The 15,204-nt window shown below is 40.5% G+C and overlaps 1 long non-coding RNA gene across 1 annotated transcript in view; it reads right to left on the bottom strand.

Annotated features, from left to right (window-relative positions):
* Positions 1 to 2,150: 2,150 nt before the first annotated feature.
* The window catches only part of LOC129349568 (uncharacterized), a 72,463-nt gene continuing 59,409 nt past the window's right edge, over positions 2,151 to 15,204 (bottom strand). The window contains exons 6-8 of the long non-coding RNA XR_008602623.1: positions 7,727 to 7,809; positions 7,298 to 7,399; positions 2,151 to 2,502 (exon numbers count right to left, since the gene is read on the bottom strand). This is a non-coding gene — a long non-coding RNA (uncharacterized LOC129349568). The remainder of the gene's footprint in view (positions 2,503 to 7,297; positions 7,400 to 7,726; positions 7,810 to 15,204) is intronic.

Below are 15,204 nucleotides of genomic sequence, written 5' to 3' on the forward strand. Positions count from 1 at the left end.
GTGAAGCCAGATGAAACATGAAGTTAACACTCTGTACACAGCGGTGTTCCTGCAATGGACAAGAATGTCAGCTCCAAAATGAAGGAAATGTTACCGCGCATTGATGTTCGGGGTTATGTCCTGCAATGCTAAACTTGGCTTTGAGTCTGTGGTAGTTTGCTCTGTCTCTTTCATGATTTCCTCTTATTTCCTATTGTAGCTATCAACATCTCTGTCTTTTCTTTGTTTCCCTCTTTCTTTTTTCTTTTCCTTTCTTTCCAAACTGTGTTCTGATGCATAATTGACCCTTTTAAAGAAATCCCCTGGTGCCCAGGCACATTCACCATTAGCACACCATCACACACACACGCACACACACACACACACACACACACACACACACACACACACACACACACACACACACACGTGCATGCACAGACAACCAAATATGTTGATTTCTGTCAATTAAACCCCATCAGCTGTTTGCCTCCTGCTAGACATATGGCCTGTGTTAAATCTAAAGAGCAAATGGAGCCACCATTGAGAGGGGCATCATTTTAATGGAACCCTGAGGGACAAGACCCACACCTGCGCAATAATAACATTAAACCATGCTCAATCCACTGGCCAGATGAGGACAGTGTTGGTTTGTGTGTGCTGTGTGTGTGGATACATGCATATGGCATTTTGTTCTATCTTCATTCAGCCTCACCTGCAACAGAAAATTTGTAGAACATAGTAAAATCTGTCTCCTGCTGCTATAATGGACTCTACAGGTATGTTTGATTTGAATCCTTGTGTGAAAATGTTTTGTTTTCAGCGCCACACCAGGAGAAGGGGGCAGCTCAGGCCTATTATATAAGCCAGAAAAGCAAAGACACAAATGCACTCCATCATTGCAAATTCTCCCCTGCAGTCAGAATGAGAGTACAGACATTTTTTTTCCCATTCTTTGCCAAATGAATGGTTTTGGAGTTCACAGGTCCTTAGTCAGAAACAGAGACAAATAACTGAACAAATGCTCAGAAATATAATTTTAGAAAACAATATGGTGCTGTGCTTTTGGCAGGGACTGTCAGACGCTTAGTTTTAAGACAAGATGAGAACAAAATGAAATACTGAAATGGGGTAAATATAGCAAATCTTTTTAGTTCACCCAGCACAATAAAAGTATTTTTGCTAAACATGCATGTCTCTGTACTGCCTTAAATCCTGGTAAACATACCAGTCCAGGATTTACTTTACTTTTTCTTTTAATCCCGCTGAATAGTTTTTTCTTTAAAATAGTGCACTTTCATTTAGCTTTTTATTCAGAACAGTCCAAAACTGAAAGATTTTTTCTTTTTTTACTAACATTATAGAGAGAAATGGTTGGCATTTTTGCTCAGAAAACGGCTAACTGATTGTCAGAATAGTTGCTAAATACTTGTCTGTCAACTGATAAATTGATTAATTGACTGATAATATTTTTTTAGATTATGTAAATTTCAGATGTAAGCAAAGTTAAATTAAAAACTGCATTCCATGCTATGTATTGAATCCATTATGACTGATTATGAACAAAAAATGCTAGATGCAGTGAGGTAAATAAATTAGTTGCAAAGTTGTACAACAAAAAACAACAAATTTACTATAAGTGGCCAATCTGTAGATGTGGTGCTACAATTTATTTCTGTTATAATTTAATTTGAAAATTCAAGAAAATCGTTAAAAATGTCTATCAGAAGCAAGAAAATCCTCAGACTGGAGAGGCTATGTTCAAGGAAAACTTCATCAGGTTTGACTTCAAATTGAGTAAGAGTTTGAATAAATTATCAAAATAGCAACAGATAAATTTTCTGTCAGCAGACTAATTGATGAATCGGCTTATCATTGCAGCTCTTTACCTATTTTTTTTGAAAATAAAACAATATTCAAATGATTTTCCCTTGCAAACAAACTAGTAAATGTATGTTAGCAACAAGGCTAAGAGATACATAACACCTGGAGGATAAAACGGTGTCGAATAGTTCTGTTTAGCTCATTATATTCCCTGTCAGTTGCTAATACCGTGCAGCATTCTGTTTGTGCATGCACGAGGAGGTTAAATACCCCACCCCCGTCACCCTCTCACCCACCCCCGCCTCCCCCCAGTACCCCTCCACTCATCTGTTCCAGCTCTCCCCAGCTTCACACCGCTCACATCTCCAACACCACCAGATCTCCCCTTTTTTCCTGCTTGCTCTTTACTAAAGTTTGGCTGTCAATCAGCAGTGGCCTCAGGCAACAGGCACTGATGAAAAGACCCCTGAGACAAGGAGACCCAAATTAGATTTCAATAAGGATGTTGAATATTCATATCAGGGAAACATCTAAAGGTAAACGTTTTTTGATCTCCTCGCACAAATATCACTTGTGTGCATTCCCAGGTCCTGGTGCTCTGGTTCTACAGTGTTTTCTCCCCCAGCCTGGTCCGGCCCCGGCACCGGCCTCGGCTCTGTCTCGCTCCTCGGGGGATGCGGTGGAATAATGATGATGGAGCTACAAAGGAGAAAAAGAGCCATAATGAATGTTTATACTAAAGGGACCCAATAGAAAGGGCATCCGTACTAAGTATTCAGTAATTAGTATTTAGCAGAAGTTGATCGCTGGGTGCACACATTCAAACACAGAGTGACACACACACACTTAACACACACATTTCCAGGGCAGAATCACTGAGGCATAATCGTTTACTGTGTAAATTTTAGACAGGGGAACCTCCCATGACAGCGGCAGTCAAAACACAGTTTCATTTCTCCTGTCAACATGTTTACTTTATTTTTATAATTGACTCACTTTGGGTCTTCTTCCCTAAAATGTCAACAGAATTCACAATGCGCTTGTTTATTTTCCTGAACGTACCTGTGCTCTGCTGCTCATCTGCTCTGTACAGAATGATAATTATCACTTTAACACATTGCAGACCAATGTGTCTCCTAACCTCAGTGCTAAAAATGTCTTTTTATCTTGCCACGTGATGTGCTTTTTGCTTGTAAACTGTACTTGTTATGAGAACTAAAAAAAGAAGAAGAAAAAAGAAAAAGGGGGCCAACATACTCCTAATACCCTGAAGAAATTGCCATCACTTCCATCTTACTGGAGATGGAAATGTGTGATGGTGGAGGATGCGGGGAGGGTGAGGGGCAGGGGCAGGGGTAGGGGGGACCGCCTTAGGCTCTTTTCCCCAGTCCACTGCGCTAGGGAACACACTATGAAACGACTCCTGAAATGAGACCAAAGGATGGAAACACCATCTCTTCTTGACGCAGGAAGGGACCATCCAGCTAATAGTCCTTGTCAACTTCTATCACCAATAATGCATCAAGAGCGACCATGATAGTTGCAAACGAGCAGCCGCGGCTCATGATGCGGGAGGACAGGCCGGCTCGTAACTCCTTCGCTCGGCAAGACGAGTAAAAAGACATCCATGCTCATCTTACGTTATACTTTTCTCTTGTTATTTCTCTCACTGTGCGTTCCTCTCAACCTCCCCCGCCCCTTCCTTACAACATGATGGTCAGTCCATTGCCAGGCAATCTGGTCTGTGATGTTGTTCACACCTTCATCGAGCCAAAAAGAGGAAGGAGGAAAAAAAAAATCTTTGACAAGATATAATGACTTGCCCAGGTGGTGTGTTTCACTGGTCTCCTGGTCTTATGGGTGAGGGCAACCAACCAGGGTATTTGTGTGTGTCTGCCTACAGTATATGATGGTGTGTTTACCCCAGGCCCTGTGCTGTGGTGCTGTGATGCCGAGTGTCACCCTGCTCCGGCCTGAGCCCTGCAGCCAGTGAAACCAGCTGTGAAACTGACAGGTTTGTCTTCTGCACTCACCTACTCTTTCTTCCCTCTTGCACACACACACACACACACACACACACACACACACACACACACACACACACACACACACACAGGCAGGCACACACACACACACACACACACACACACAGGCAGGCACACACACACACACACACACACACACACACACACACACTGATCCGTACACATGCAACCACATACACACGGTGAGGTGCACACACACACACACACACACGCTTTCATGGCCTGAGGTTTAAGTACACATGCACACACACAAGCCCCCCCACATCCACACACATCCACAGACCATCACACAAGCTGCGGGCAGTCTCTCTCATGCCAGCTACAAACAAAGTGCAAAAGGAATATGCTTACAGAGCTCCAATATATAGTGGTTACTCACTGAACACAATTTGATAAAAACCAGCAGATATGTTGCATATCCGAGTGCAGAAAGGCATATTTTGCATCCATATTTCTCGTCATGTGAGGGCTGTATGATGTTATAATTTTATCTGTGTGGTTTTATTCACCTGTAAATTATAAAGTGCAGGTACAATGTTTAATGTAACTATTTAAAAGATGAATTAGATGTTAGAGCTTCTTATGCAAGAAAACAAGCAGCAAATACATTTCGATCAGCTGAGTTCTGATTTTAAAAGCATTTTAATGTAAGATGGTTGAAAATGTCCATTTTTAAAATTTTGTTTCGACATGTTTAATCAACAGTGACCACTGACACACAAAAAATAGTCTTAGGACAAATATTTTACATGGATGTTAATTATTTTAAAAGCTATTGTTTATCGATTGCATGCAGTTGTTGTAAACTGCAGTCTTTTGCACATTTTATCTTCCCTTTCTGCGAGTTTAGATAACTTTATTTAGACATTATGGCTAATAAACAGTGACAAGGATAAACATGATCAAATATGACTTTCTTCTCCCATGTGGATCCATGAATCTCACAGTATACACATGTAGGTTTGCGTGTACGTATGTAGCACATACGTGTCCATGTGTATTCTCTATCATGTAGGTCAATGAGGACATGAAACATTGCCACAAGCATCTGAACTTGTGGTCCATCCAGGAAAAGCTCATGAGTTACCCCTGAGGATATGTTGCCTTCTATGGCACCTTCCCCCACACCTAACGCACACCTAGCCTGCACACAAAACCCTCTCTAACACACACACACACACACACACGCATGCGGACTTTGACACACAGTAGTGAAGGATGCCATGTGTATCCAGGTGTCTGGCTGTGCTGTAGCACCCTTCAGATGTCACAACGACAGAAATCAGTGTTCTGACCAGAAAGTCTGCAGGCAGCACGCGTGTGTTGCCGCGCCACATTTGTGTACTTAAGTGTGTGTGTTGGTGCATCTGTGCACACATTTGCATGTGTGTGCTTCAGCGTGTGCTTGTGGCTGCCTTATTCCTAGAGGGTGGGGGTGAGAAAAACAAGTGAGAAAACAGCAAAACAAGTTAAGAGACAATGAAGAAAGCAACACTGGCACCTGTTTCCCCTGGTGTGGAGGGTGAAGAATCCACCTCAGAAAGCACACTGACTGGTCCTCCCATGTACTCTGTCAATAATAATGCCGCTGATCTTTTTATTTCTAGATATTTTAGCACACTAGCACGCACTGTGTCACCGTTATCCCTCTGTCTAACCCTCCGTAAACATGCTCTCTTCCTAACACACATGCACACTTTTTTTTGGTTCAGTTATGTGGCCAGATGTCCAAGTTGACATAGCGCTTAAGGCGTTTGACTGGATGAAACAGTGCATTGGCTGCGGGTAAAGAGGGATTAAAACAAGGCCTGAGGCACTTGTGTTATATTGAAAACATCCTGGGTTGCTTTGTATGGAGATTTGCATACATTGGGGTCTGTGCAGCGATGGCCCATCTGCTGAAGTGCATTGTCCCCAAACAACAAAGTGTGTTTAAATATTTCACATCTCCATCTACTGGGACAGAGGTTCATAGAAATGAGAGGAAAAGTGAGTGAGAGAAATAGAGGGAGATGGAGGAAGGGGGGGTGAAAAAAAAGACAAAAAAAGGAACGAGTAGATTGGCACAGCTTTGAATTTGAACTGCTCCCAAATGTGCCTCAGTCAGAGCCACAGTAAATAACACTATTGCCGGCCAGAATCCGGGAAAATGAGGAGAATCTAAATATAAGATTTTGTAATTCTGAAGTTTACTGAAAAACATAGTTGTCTGAGTAGAGATATGACGATATGAAGTGTATGCTTTGGCCATCATGCTCAGACTATTCAACTAAAGGTAAAACAGGTTTGAAAAATCGCAAGTACATTTTAACAAACATCTTTACATTAGACTTTTGTAATTTGATTCTGGCCTGTATCATGAAATATACCTATCATGACACATTTTACACATTTTAACCTAATATTAATACATTTGTGGTGTAATGTATGCAGTGTTGTTAACTATGAAAGACACTGACGATGTTGCTAGAATAAAACTGGCAAAAATCCATAGCAGACAGTTTGTTACAGACTGGCCCGGTAGTAAGTTATCATCCCTCTGGCCCAAAACCTCTTTATTGTATTAATGCCATAACTCTGGATTTCTGTGACATTTAATGGCCCTGTAAAATTAGATAATTACTGTAATATATCTGTGTACTCATGCCCGTTTCTGAGGTCAGAAACATAAAAATTAATAAGGAACAAGTGGGAGAAAGGGGACGGAGAAGAGAGATTAAATGACAGAGAGTGTGTGTGAGCAGGAGAGCTTAAAGTGGCAAAGATGGCCAAAGTTAGTTTTATTAATGCAAAGAGAGCACAGTCTTAAGCTACTTTGACATCCAGTGTTTATGCATCCTCTCTCAATACCCCTGCATTTTTATTTTCGCTCTCCTCTCCCCGTGTGTCTTTCATTTCAACCAAAACACACATCAAAGGAAAAACATGCTCAGGGCAGTGGATGGTGGATGGAACAGTAAGGTGATTTAACGACGGGACGGTTTGTGTGTAGGCTGGACAGCCTGGTGCAGCCTCCGTCTTCACAACCCGCACACACAAACCCATGCACGCATTTACACGTACACACACACACAGGCAGACACACACACACACACACACACACACACACTGACACCAAATATCTGAAGGAAAAAAAAAGAAAAAAAACAGCCAAGATGGACGTGAGGAACATGTTGCTTGCACGGGGGAGGATTTTGGAAAGAAGAGCGTGGTCAATCTGTTTGTTTCTCTGCCACATCCAAGGAGAGTGATAATTTCATTTTCTTTCATTATTTTCTCTCTTTTATTTTACTCCTAATGTCACATTCTGAAAGCTGCTGAGGTTTATGTTCAAGAAAAGAGCATATCAGACAATGGTTTTTATTTATTTAGCAACGAAATGTCGCTCTCTTTCGATGCCACACAGTGAGACATCAAGAACGCACCACAGACAGGGCCATTTGTGTTACCTGATCCTTGTACCTCTGCTTTGTCTTTGCCACATCTCCCTCTGTCTAATTATGCCTCATTTATGCAAACTGTTTCGTTGTAGAAGGTCACGGTTGAAGAGTCTGTGAAAAAGTTGAACAGACACACATTAACCCCCATTTAATCAGGATTACAGAGAACAACCAAGCATTATTTAACACACATCACAGAGCATGACAGCAGTAGGAAAATATGGGACACACACACACACACACACACACACACACACACACACACACACATACAAACACAAATCCAGCACAATCAATCTAATGGTGTGCATTAGTTAACTGCCAAATGTTGGGCTTTTTATGGCAGGATCACCCGTCCCTTGAAAAGATAAATACGGTGCACAGATCCCAGTAATTACAGCAATCCCCTTACAGCACACAGAGACTGTCGTCACTCACCAGCCTCTCTGGAGCCCTGTCGCCCTGTAGATTAAGTCATTTAGGACAGTTTTAGGGCACCGGGATGACTGACACAAGAGGAGCTGGACGGAGAGGAGACAAAAGGAGGAAGAGGAGTGGTGTTAATGTATTTTGTTGTGTGGGTGCAACAGTATTTCCAGGGCAGGGGTTGTATTTGCAAAAAAAAAATGTAGGCACGCCGGACAAACTGAATAGCAGTGGGCACAATCCAATGTATGCCGGCACACCTGTAGTCAACAGGCAAACATGTGATATCTCATTGCATCTCTTCTGATAAATTTCCACTGCTTTTCACAGGTTATTTAAACTTAAACTTCAGTCATCAGAAGGCTCATGTCCTTTGTTTGGATATAGCAAATGGAGTGGAATAAAAAACATTTTTACAACCTGAATCTTATACCTCTCCAAATAAAGCAAACGTTAGAGAATGTCCTTTTGTTTTATGTTAGAAAGGGAATAATTTTATTATGTACATATGGTTGACACCTTAACAAAGGCACAATGTAACACAATCTAATAGCAAAGCTGTGCAATAAAAAGCACTTCCCAGCCTACAGAAAATGTTCCCACAACATTACCTACAAGTTCTAATGATATTTTTTAAAAAAAATACTAGAATCTAATGTTCAAATAATGTTTTGAGGCTATATATGTTCCTATAAGGTTAAAAGTTAATGTTTTAATTGCAACATTCAGAGGATTTTTGGAGAATGCCGTGAGAATATGTTACATGATAACAAAATAAAAACTCAAACCACCATTCAAAAAATGTTTTCAATATGTTATAGAGGCCTCAGATGACAGAATGTTATGTATAAAATGTTCCTGTAATGCCATATACTACCAGTTAAAACATTTTGCCTGCAATATTCTAGGGTTGTTGTTGAAGTAACACATTTTAAAACATTCGTCCATTAAACATTCAGAAAATGTTACACAACAACAACAGATGCAATGCAGCATTAGTTTGTTAGTTAGTTAATGTTTTCAAAAGAATGTCTGAGAACTTTATCCTGCCTTTATCCTGCACATTTTGGGAGCTTAAAAATAACAGCTTTCCACTGAAAACATTGCTTGAACTTTGCAGAAGTTACTCAAATTAATTTTCAAACAAAAGAAAATCCAACAGGGTGTTGATAAAGAAAAAAAAATTCCAGTTTAGTTGACGCTAGTTTTAATGAGTTAATGAAATTAACTCAATGCTTTATTGACATTCTCAACACAGCAAGTCATCATTAGGTGATGGTAAAATAAGTTATGTTTACATTCAGTTAAATGCACTGTGCTTGTCCATCCAACGTGTTTCCTTCTCAATAAAACATACAAAGCAGATATTATGATTGTTTTAAATAAGGCTTTGTTCGCATCCATGTTTGCTAGATTGCACTTTTCCCGGTCTTTACCATGCGTCTTTGTGCATTACTGCAAAATGTTGATCAGCAGACTAGCTAAAATAAGTGGCAGCAACATATTTTGTTTCATTCGTACGCTTGCTTATAGGCACGATGGAAGAAAAACTGAAAAATCTCTTCTTTAAATCATTACACCATAGTACCATTAGTGGTGGGTACCTTTAAGTTTGTATTTTTACAACTCTTTGTGCAGTTGTGTCCGCTTCTTGCGTGTAGCGAGAGCTGAGCTGTGTATCCTAAGAGCTTTGATGCAGACTGTGATGATGCACTCCTGCTCGTATAGACCACAAAAGGTTCAGGCTCCTCAGGATGCCTTGACTATGTCTGTGAATGTGGACCTGACTCTGTGAGCATGTGTGTGTGTGTAAAGGGCAGCGATGGGTGCAGTTTTGCAAAGGGAACCGAGTAAAGCCTTCAAGCCTTCGGGCCTTTCAGGGCGATTGATGTCCAGCGGGTGGCTGAGGAACACTAACTCACACTGCTCTCCGACTGCAGCTAAAACTCTCATTAGTTTAAGTGAGAGTTCTCTGCCTCTGCACCCTTCAGACTACACAGAGCGGCAGAGGGCCAAAACCTTTTCAGATGGCTTCCACTACAGGGGAAGCACGCAGGAGGCAAATGTGCACACAGAAATACATTTTTATACACATATTAGTCATTCTGCTTCTCTTTTCCTTTGTTATTTTTTCTTGCAGAATGCATGTTCATAACCATGCAGCTTAACAGCAGAGCCTAATGAGGTCTGAAATATGAGCGGTAAACATTTGTATGGACAGATGTGGATTAATGTTCATCTTTTCTTCAGGCCAGAGATTAAATCTGATTTACTCCCCTAACAGGTTTTACTTTTGTTCTATTTTATTTCAGAGAGAGACATAAAAATGAAGAGAGGTTGGGTATGAGGCAGAAAGAGAAACAAAGGAAGAAGGCAGAACGGTTGTGTGATTGTGTCTCTTACTTGTGGGGAAGTTGCCAGAAGAAGCCAGACAGTGAAAGTGGAAGGAACAAAGAAAAAAAAAAAAGAGATGGATTGGATGGAAAGGGGAGGCAGAGGGAATCGTCAGATGCTCCTCATTCCTGTTGCGGGTTGCTGAAGTGAAGGAGGAGAAATTTGAGTCATGGGGACGGAATCAGAAATGTCAACAGATTGAGTCAGAGCAGAGCTGGGACCGTCTGGAAGGAGAGAGTATCAACACTGACTGAGGGGCACGCAAGATTTTGGGACCATCACTGAGCTAATGGCAAAATTATTGGACATTATACATGTGCGTGTGTGGCTGTGTGCGTGTGTGTGTGTGTGTGTGTGTGTGTGTGTGTGTGTGTGTGTGTGCGTGTGTGTGTGTGTGTGTGTGTGTTGCATGGGGGCGGATGTGGGATTGGCTTAGTCTGCTGTCTATAATGAATGGTTAATGTTAATCGGGGAAAAAATGAATACGGTCACCATCTGCTCGATCTAAGTCTGCGTTCTGTGCCTGTGCGTGTGTGCACATTTGTGTGTATGACAACCATGCAGACGCACACAGACACACACAAACACACACACATACACACACACTCGTACGCACACAATGTGCTCTTGGAGAGGGATTTGGAAATATGAAGATGAAGAAAAAAGGAGGGAGGAAGAAAGGAAGGAGGGAACAGCTAACAGAAGAGAGACATGAACAAAACCTGCATGAAGAAAGAGACAATAAAAAACAATTTAAATTCAATTCATGTAGCCAATATTGTATGTGCAATGCAGATACAGGTGAGCACAAATAGGGCATGAGTTTTAAATTCTGTCAGGTTTTTCCAAGCGTAGCCCGTAGCTGCACACTCATATGCTCTTGACAAACACACATGCACAAAAATATTCACAGAACACTATAAAGGAATGCAAATGTTTTAAAAATGAACACAAACCACCTCCTTAAGAGCAAGTGGTATATATACCAACACGGTGGTGGGAAAATACAAATCTTTTCCTTGAGTAGCGATGAGATTGTGTGCAGCTGAAAGTAAAAGTGCACAAATATTATCAGTAAAATGGGCTCATCATAAAGTATGCAAGGAAATAGTAACAATTGTGCAAAATGGCCTTTTTTCATTATAATGCTGAATTGTAATTAGTCAAGCTATGAGAAGAAAAAGAAATTAATTATTGTAGCAAGTTGAAGAACCAGTTTCAACAGTGCTTTATGCTGTTACAAATTGTCATATTCATTGAACTGATGTTGTTTGTGTGTTTGAAACTGAAATAGTTACTAAAGCTGTAATTTTCTTAAATCATTTTATAATGTTATATTGTGACTGTAACATGCAATAAATTACAAGTATGAAGTGGCTATTAATTGAAATGCTCAAGTCATATACAAAGACCCCTAAACTTTTTTACTTTCCACCAATGCAGATACATTATAAAGGTTTTTTCATCTTTTCTGTCTTACTTATCTAAAATCGGCCATTAGTTGAGTCTCACATCTGCTGTACAACTGTATGCATATATGTACTATATAGTGTGAGAGTTAGTGTTGAGTTATGTAACATCCCATTAGTAGTTTTAAAGTATAGGGAGGCAAAAAGAAAAAAAAACACTAAAAGAAATGTAGTTTAAATATCATAACTGAATTTTGGACCTCTGTGCAGCTATCTATTACTCGACCACAATTTGAACACACAGTAACAGTATTTAAAGCTTTAGGGAGATTACAAGTGTTGAGGACACCGGAACAGTATGATCCCTGGCTGTGCTCAAACACACACACACACACACACACACTATCGCCCACTCAAACACCAACACAGAACAAATCCAAGACTTCTTTCTCTCTCCTTTTTTTTTCTTTTTTGTCTACGAACACATTTGTCTCCAAAGTTTAAAAACGTAGAAAACCCTGCTCGTTTCATGCATCAGCAGGCTGTCGAGGAGTCACAATAGAGGCAAAACTGCAGCTCAGATCAAACATTTGTGATACATCTCTGAACACTGGGCTGATAAGTAAATACAGCCTACATCAATAATCCTCATGTCACTATGCACTCTGTATTATGCAGAGAGTTGCACATACACTTACATGCATGCATACACACACCCAGTCATACACACACACACACACACGCGCACACACTGCCAGGTTGTGATTAAATTCTCTGTGGCCTATGATCCGCCTCTAAATCTTTGCAATTTTCATTTTATGCAGCTTTAATATGGATCATAGTTGCTCTCAGAGTGCCCCATCTCCTAATCTGGAGCAATCTGAGCTGAGCCTGGCTGGGCCAACAGCTGACGCTAAGCCAACCAGTCACACTCAACCAGCCAGCAAAGTCAGCCACAAAGCCTCTGTACAGCCAGTAGGCCTGAATGCTGTCAGATAGGAGAAGCCTGAGACATTTTAGAGGAAGTTTGGTGAAAGACTTTTGCAGATATATACACAAAAAATGTTTTATGTTATGTGTAGCAAAGAAAAGACGTGATTCCATGAAGCATGTCAGAAATATGCAGAGAAAGAGAGATTTTAGTGAAAAAAATAGAAACAATCAGGTTTAAAGATGCTCTTTTAGTTGTGGCTGCTGTAATAAATACTGTACATAGACATAAATGCTTATCCTTATGATGTGATGGGCCTGGTTGAGGGTTTGTAAAGGGGTTGATGGGACGTAGAGGGAGGAGCTGAGTCCTAATGTTTGTAGAGGTCATGGAGCTGCGGTGTGTTTGGGTGGGGTACCATCGGGACATGTTAGACTCACACACACACATACACACACATGCAGTAGATTTTCACATGACATTCAGTGCAAGCAAAGCACATACAGTAAATACAGACACACACACACACACACACACACACACACACACACATTAAATGACCCTGTTTTTCAGAGCATTGGAGGAGCCATAAGAGGATTAAGTAATTAATGGTGCACTGTTAAAAAATTTATATTAATAACGTAATGCCCAGGTCTAGGAAATCCAGACCCAACTAAACCAATTGATCTCTCTTGAAATTGTGTGTTTGTGTCAAATTGTAAAAAAAAAAAAAAAAAAAAAAAAAAGAAGACACATTTTGTTATGTCCTATGTAGTAGCAGATGTAGGAATGTGCATGTTGGTGTCTTGTTTCTCTCAATCTAGATGAAACTGTCATGTCAAAATACCACAGAGCAACCAGCTGATGCGTTGGAGCAGGAGCAGGCTCCCCGCTGAGACTCATGTAAATAATACTGCTGCTGATGGAGGAAAACCCACAAACTGAGCAAAGCTAATGCCGGGCTTAAAACTCTCTCTCTTTCACACACACATACAGGAGCACACTAGATCAAGTTTGCTTTATTTTGTTACTACAGTTACTGTAGATCAATTTGCCTTTTTGAGATGATTATCCTGTGATGATTATTCTTACTGATGTTAATGAGAAGCACGGAGTGAAAATGTGAGAGGGAGAGTGAACATTAGGAGAAGGGGATCAACCCCCCCTACCTTTCACCTCGATAATCCTCCTGATGGCAGACGGCAAGACCAGTTAGATATCAGGGATCCCTTATGGACATATTTAGAGCATTGGTTTTACAGGAACACATTGGTGTCACATTTGACTTTTATGGGAATATGATAGGTTTGACAAATAACTTAAACAGAAAAATGCTTTTAGAATAATATACTGTATGTTGTTTGCACTTGGTAAGATTTTAGTTGGTATTAATCCCCAATTACAATAGAAATAGCAAAGACTGTACACGTGTACAAGCATACACACGTAGCCTATTTAGCTCACCTCAAAAAACCCCTTATATGTCGGAAAGCATTTACGATAATTTCATCTTTTGTGTATTGTTCATGACACAGTTTATCCTTGTGACATTTGCTTAACCATAATCTGTCTATTATCTGTCTAGGGATCCTCTGACTAATCCATCTCTGCTAACATCCTGGGTCAAATTAAAATGTTAAAGGTCCCCCCAAAACACCAAATCCTACCCATACAATCTTCAACACTTTCTCTTGCATCTGTGATGACAAAACTATAAAGCGCTGAGGAAATTTAAACGTTTTCTTATTGCAACAAATCCCATTTGAATCCAGCTGACGAGCATTGAATGTGTCACCAAAGCCTGGGCCATAACTCTACATTATTGTCAAAAACAATTAAAAGTAAGCGGCACCACTGCACTGGGTGGCATGTTCTCTCATTATAATGGACATAGGCATTGTAGGTTACAATGAGCCAGTCCCACATACACTGCTGCTGTAAATATTCACCTCCAAACCATCTGCAGCTTGAAATATCCCCCACAAATGCACTATTTATCTTTAAAAAATAATGCAACTATTTATTAGTGGCCCATTTTTAACATTTAAATCTTTGTTTGGATTGATAGTTTTTGGGTGTGCATGTTGCATACATGATAGGGACTTCAAACATTAACGCACAGATTGATACCTTGTCGTTTTGTCTGTTCATTGAATTTCATGTTCATGAGAAAACTGCAGAACACTGCCAGCTTCACCTATTTAAATTTTCAAAACCCATATCATGACTAATCCATTTTTGTTTATTTCTGTCAAAACAAATCTAGCCCTTTGCACCCACCTCCAGTCCCACACAATCCAGTGCACTCCCCTAAAGAAATGAATATTACATCACTCATTACTCAAGAACAATGTGAAAATGGCACAAACATATCCTCTCCTAAACCGTGCACTGCAACGCTTTGTGGCACAGCAGCAGAATGCTGGTAATACCAACAAACTTGTCCCCGTCTGTGCTGAGATATTAAGACCACTTTTCTGCCGGTCAGGAAGTGGATAAGTGCAGGTTCACCTCAGTGAACATGATTAAATCGCACAATAACCTCCTTCCCTTTATCAAATCCTCTTAAGCAGGCTGTATTACATATCTGCCAAACAAAGAAAACTCAATCAGAACAATCAACCAAGCCAGGCCAAGCCGGCCCCACTAGCTTGTCTGATCCCATTGTCGTGATTAAAATGAAAATGGAGCCGGGACATTACCAGAAATCCAATGTTCACCTTATAAGGAACATCACAAATATATGTGAGTGTGGG

Source organism: Amphiprion ocellaris, chromosome 8 (assembly GCF_022539595.1).
Source record: "Amphiprion ocellaris isolate individual 3 ecotype Okinawa chromosome 8, ASM2253959v1, whole genome shotgun sequence".
NCBI classification, from domain to species: Eukaryota; Metazoa; Chordata; class Actinopteri; family Pomacentridae; genus Amphiprion; species Amphiprion ocellaris.